This window comes from Saccopteryx bilineata, chromosome 3 (genome assembly GCF_036850765.1).
Source record: "Saccopteryx bilineata isolate mSacBil1 chromosome 3, mSacBil1_pri_phased_curated, whole genome shotgun sequence".
Taxonomy (NCBI): domain Eukaryota; kingdom Metazoa; phylum Chordata; class Mammalia; order Chiroptera; family Emballonuridae; genus Saccopteryx; species Saccopteryx bilineata.
In genome coordinates, this window is record NC_089492.1 from 202348645 (window position 1) to 202355118 (window position 6474).

Consider the following 6474-nt stretch of genomic DNA (forward strand, 5'->3'; position numbering starts at 1 on the left):
TTTTTGTTCTTTTTATCTGATTGGAGAACCCCCTTTAGTAATTCCTGGAGTGGGGGTTTTCTGATGATAAATTCCCTCATCTTTTCTGTATCTGTGAATGTTTTTATTTCTCCTTCATATTTGAAGGATAGCTTTGATGGGTATAGTATTCGTGGCTGAAAGTTCCTCTCTTTCAGGACTTTAAATATTGGGGTCCACTCTCTTCTAGCTTGTAGAGTTTCTGCTGAGAAATCTGATGATAATCTAATGGGCCTTCCTTTATATGTTGTATTCTTCTTTTCCCTGGCTGCCTTGAGATTTTTTTCTTTGCCATTGGTTTGTGCCAATTTCATTATGATATGCCTTGGAGTAGGTTTGTTGGGGTTAAGAAAACTCAGAGTTCTGTTTGCTTTTTGAATTTGAGGCTTTAGTTCTTTCCACAGGCTTGGGAAGTTCTCATCTATTATTTGTTTGAGTATGTTCTCCATTCCATTTTCTCTCTCTTCTCCCTCTGATATACCTATTATTCTTATGTTATTCTTTTTGATGGAGTCAGAGAATTCTTGTAGGGCTATCTCATTTTTTTTAATTTTAGAGTCTCTTTCTTCTTCTCTCTGTTGTGCCTCAAGTTGCTTGTCTTCTATTTCACTAATCTTCTCTTCTATCTGACCTGTTCTATTAGCTAAGCTTTTTACTTCGTTTTTCAGCTCATGAAATGAGTTTTTCATCTCTGTTTGATTTGTTTTTATAGTTTCAATTTCCTTGGATATATATTCTTTGTGTTCATTGAGTTGTTTTCTGATCTCCCTAAATTGATTTCTGTGTTTTCTTGTATATCTCGGAGGATTTTTAAGATTTCTATCTTGAATTCTCTATCATTTAGCTCCAAGGTTTCCAATATATTAAATTTTTTCTCTATAGATTTTTCCTCATCTAGCTGTGTTACCTCTCTTTCTTTTGTATCCATGATATTCGATTTTCTCTTCCTTAATGGCATCTGAGGGTGGTTTTGTTGATAGTATTAATGAGGTTTAATAAAGAATAAAAAGTTAAAAAAATAAGAAATCGAAAAGAGTTGGTTTTTTAAAAAATATTAATAATGTAATAAAGAAAAATAAAATAAAATAAAAATTTTAAAAAAGGAAATTATTCCCCCCCCTCCTTTTTTTCTCTCCTCTCCTCTACCCTCTTTCTTGAGAAAATCTTGTGGTGAACTGTGAATTATAACAAACAATGCCTGTAATGGAATTCCTGAATTGGGGAAAAGTAATAAAGGGGGGGGAAAAAAAAGAAAGAAAGAAAAAAGAAAGGGGGGTATGGACCCACAAAAAGCAAATAAGAAAAAAAAATTGGGTCAAAAATAAAATGATTTGCTTTTAGGTGTTGGTTGACTAAAAGTTATGATGAAAGGAATAAGAGGCAAACAGAAAAATGGGGGGACAAATTAAAAAATTACTATTGTATTTAGTGGAACAAGAACTAGATAAAATGGAGAGCCAGGGATGGGAGCACTGCTAGTGAGTTAAAAAGGTGAAGTAAAACCCCCCCAAAATGCCACAAACATAAGTTTGAGTCCCAGATAAGATAATTTGTTTGTTATTGAGGTTTGAATGAGAGGAGATGTAAAGGAGAAAGGAAGAAACTAAATTAGAGGGAGAAAGAAAGAGAGAGAGAGAAAAAAAGAGGGAACCACTAAAAGAAGAAAAAAGAAAAAAGAGGAGAGAGAGAGAGAGAGTTAAGGGTTTTGAAGTGCAACCCTCATAGAAAGAAAGGAAGAGGAAAGAAAAGATAATGGGAGATGTAACACTTATGGGTAGTGTAGTTCAAGGAGAGGAGAGAGTAAGACCAGCAGAGAGTTAATCGGCCACATTGGAGGAGGAAAAAAAAATATCAAGAATGAATATAAGAGAAACAAACGAACAAATATAATAAAATGGGATAGGTTATAAAGTCTGCAGATTATTCTTGATTTTGAGAGGTTATCTTGGAGATGACGTCAGAGTAATGGCGGAGTAGGAAGCGATACCGATAAATCTCACCCAAACCTCAACATGATCTTCAACCAGAAACAGAAAAACCTATCCTTGGAGCCTCCAGATGTTTCGCAATACACCCAAAGGTATGATCGAGTGAAAAATTGGCTAAATATATAACCAAACCCCGAAGGAAATAGGGAGTAAGAAATGCTCCGCCTTCCTCACTAACCTAAACAGGGCGGCTTTCTCTGGTAACTGTGAATATAGAAACTGAGGCGGGCAAAGGGGGTGAATAGATCCAGGCCGCGGCACAAACGGCCGAACCAGGCTGTGACACAGAGATCCAAGCCAAGGAAAAACTGTTCCTGTGACAACCTGGGCAATACAGCTAACACTCGCGCCAAACCCAGACAAAGAAAGACAAGCAGGGCAGCCATTTTACGTGATCCCCTGGTAGCCGCATAGTGGGCGAGAGATTCCTTCCAAAGCCCCCAGAGGGTGCGCCCGTGTTACTCCACAGAGAGACAGAGTCAGAGGCCTTTGTGTGGGCCGAAAGCCTCCGGGCTGCCCCAGCACCTGGGGAGAGCCGCACACGGGGTGGAAGCGAGAGCTAATTCCAACACTGGAACTTTTCAGTGCGAGCGGGAGGTTTCACTCAGAGGGCGAGACTCCGACCTCACATCCTGGTCTGCGCGCACGGAGAGTGGGAAGGAGACTCCTCCCAGCACCTCCGGAGTGGGAGCCCGTGTTGTCCCACAGAGGGGCAGAGTCGGGGGCCTTTGTGTGGGCCAAGGGCGGAGTCCCGGGCTGCCCCAGCGCCTTGAAAGAGCGGCACACGGGGACGAGCGAGAGCCAATTCCAACATTGGAACTTTTCAGTGCGGCGGGGGGTTTCACTCAGAGGGCAAGACTTCCGGTCTAACATCCTGGTCTGCACGTGCAGACACGCCCGTGTTACTGGACAGAGTGGCAGAGCCACAGGTCTTTGAGTAGGCGAAAGCCCTGGCTGATTATGCTAGCAGCTCTGACTGACTGAGCCTTACCCAGAGCCCTGTGCTGAGTGGAAATAAGAGTGGGGAGTTGACCGCTCTTTGAGCCTCTGACTATCCAGGCAGAGGCAGCAGCAACCCCATAGTTGGATTCTCAGGCTGCTGGTTGAGGAAGGAAAGACTAGGAGAGAGGCTCCTGGAACACGGACTCTCTCACTGTCGGAGCCTATAAATGCTAATGAGCCTTGACTGCCAACGAGACTAAAGCACAATACATGACATCGCCATAGAGACTTATCAACTGCAAACCTCTACCTGAGCGTGCCAAAGGGGCAGAACCCGGGGTACAGAGTCGCCAACCAGGAAGAGGGAGAGAAAAGAAAAAGCAAGAAGATAACCTCTCAAAATCAGAATAATCCGCAGACTTTATAACCTATCCCATTTTATTATATTTGTTCGTTTGTTTCTCTGATCTTCATCCTTGATTTTTTTCTTCTTTTTTCTTTTTTTTTTCCTCCTCCAATTTGGTCGTTTAACTCCCTACCGGTCTTAACAATGGTTTATAGTTTTCATTATACTCATATCTGATAATGCTGACTACAAGACAACAAAAGTACTCAGAGACAAAAATGGCCATTTCATAATGGCTAAGGGGACACTGAATCAAGAAGACATAACAATTCTTAATATATATGCACCAAACTAAGGAGCACCAAAATATATAAGACAGCTACTTATTGACCTTAAAACAAAAACTGACAAAAATACAATCATACTTGGAGACCTCAATACACCGCTGACGGCTCTAGATCGGTCATCCAAACAGAGAATCAACAAAGATATAGTGGCCTTAAACAAAATACTAGAGCACCTGAATATGATAGACATCTACAGGACATTTCATCCCAAAGTGACTGAGTATATATTTTTCTCCAGTGTACATGGATCATTCTCAAGAATTGACCATATGTTGGGCCACAAAAACAACATCAGCAAATTCAGAAAAATCGAAGTTGTACCAAGAACATTTTCTGATCATAAAGCCTTGAAACTAGAATTCAACTGCAGAAAGGAGGAAAAGAATCCCACAAAAATGTGGAAACTAAACAACATACTTTTAAAAAATGAATGGGTCAAAGAAGAAATAAGTGCTGAGATCAAAAGATATATACAGACTAATGAAAATGACAATACAACATATCAGAATCTATGGGATGCAGCAAAAGCAGTGATAAGAGGGAAGTTCATATCACTTCAGGCATATATGAACAAACAAGAGACAGCCCAAGTGAACCACTTTACTTCACACCTTAAGGAACTAGAAAAAGAAGAACAAAAACAACCCAAAACTAGCCGAAGAAAGGAGATAATAAAAATCAGAGCAGAAATAAATGAATTCGAGAACAGAAAAACTATAGAAATAATGAATAGAACTAAGAGCTGGTTCTTTGAAAAGATCAATAAAATTGAGAAACCCTTGGCAAGACTTACCAAGGAAAAAAGAGAAAGAATTCATATAAACAAAATCCAAAATGAAAGAGGAGAAATCACCACGGACACCGTAGATATACAAAGAATTATTGTAGAATACTATGAAAAACTTTATGCCACTAAATTCAACAATCTAGAAGAAATGGATAAATTCCTAGAACAATACAACCTTCCTAGATTGAGTCAGGAAGAAGCAGAAAGCCTAAACAGACCTATTAGTAGAGAAGAAATAGAAAAAACCATTAAAAACCTCCCCAAAAATAAAAGTCCAGGACCTGACGGCTATACCAGCAAATTTTATCAAACATTCAAAGAAGACTTGGTTCCTATTCTACTGAAAGTCTTCCAAAAAATTGAAGAAGAAGTAATACTTCCAAACACATTTTATGAGGCCAACATAACCCTCATACCAAAACCAGGCAAGGACGGCACAAAAAAAGAAAACTACCGACCAATATCTCTAATGAATACAGATGCTAAAATACTAAACAAAATACTAGCAAATCGAATACAACAACATATTAAAAAAATAATACATCACGATCAAGTGGGATTCATCCCAGAATCTCAAGGATGGTTCAACATACGTAAAACGGTTAACATAATACACCATATCAACAAAACAAAGAACAAAAACCACATGATCTTATCAATAGACGCAGAAAAGGCTTTCGACAAAATACAACACAATTTTATGTTTAAGACTCTCAACAAAATGGGTATAGAAGGAAAATATCTCAACATGATAAAGGCCATATATGATAAACCATCAGCTAACATCATATTAAATGGCACTAAACTGAAGGCTTTCCCCCTTAAATCAGGAACAAGACAGGGTTGTCCACTGTCTCCACTCTTATTTAATGTGGTACTAGAGGTTCTAGCCAGAGCAATCAGACAAGACAAAGAAATAAAAGGCATCCATATCGGAAAAGAAGAAGTAAAGGTATCACTTTTTGCAGATGATATGATCCTATACATCGAAAACCCCAAAGAATCCACAAAAAGACTACTAGAAACAATAAGCCAATACAGTAAGGTTGCAGGTTACAAAATTAACATACAGAAGTCAATAGCCTTTCTATATGCCAACAATGAAACAATTGAGAATGAACTCAAAAGAATAATCCCCTTCACAATTGCAACAAAAAAAATAAAATACTTAGGAATAAACATAACAAAGAATGTAAAGGACTTATATAATGAAAACTATAAACCATTGTTAAGAGAAATTGAGAAAGATATAATGAGATGGAAGAATATTCCTTGTTCTTGGTTAGGAAGAATAAATATAATCAAGATGGCTATATTACCCAAAGCAATATACAAATTTAATGCAATTCCCATCAAACTTCCAATGACGTTTTTTAAAGAAATAGAGCAAAAAATCATCAGATTTATATGGAACTATAAAAAACCCCGAATAGCCAAAGCAATCCTAAAAAAAAAGAATGAAGCTGGGGGCATTACAATACCTGACTTCAAACTCTATTATAGGGCCACGACAATCAAAACAGCATGGTATTGGCAGAAAAATAGACACTCAGACCAATGGAACAGAATAGAAAGTCCAGAAATAAAACCACATATATATAGTCAAATAATTTTTGATAAAGGGGCCAAGAACATACAATGGAGAAAAGAAAGCCTCTTCAGCAAATGGTGCTGGGAAAATTGGAAAGCCACATGCAAAAGAATGAAACTGGACTACAGTTTGTCCCCTGTACTAAAATTAACTCAAAATGGATCAAAGATCTAAACATAAGACCTGAAACAAAAGTACATAGAAGAAGACATAGGTACTCAACTCAGGGACCTGGGTTTTAAAGAGCATTTTATGAATTTGACTCCAATGACAAGAGAAGTGAAGGCAAAAATTAATGAATGGGACTACATCAAACTAAGAAGTTTTTGCTCAGCAAGAGAAACTGATAACAAAATAAACAGAAAGCCAACTAAATGTGAAATGATATTTTCAAACAACAGCTCAGATAAGGGCCCAATATCCAAAATATACAAAGAACTCATAAAACTCAACAA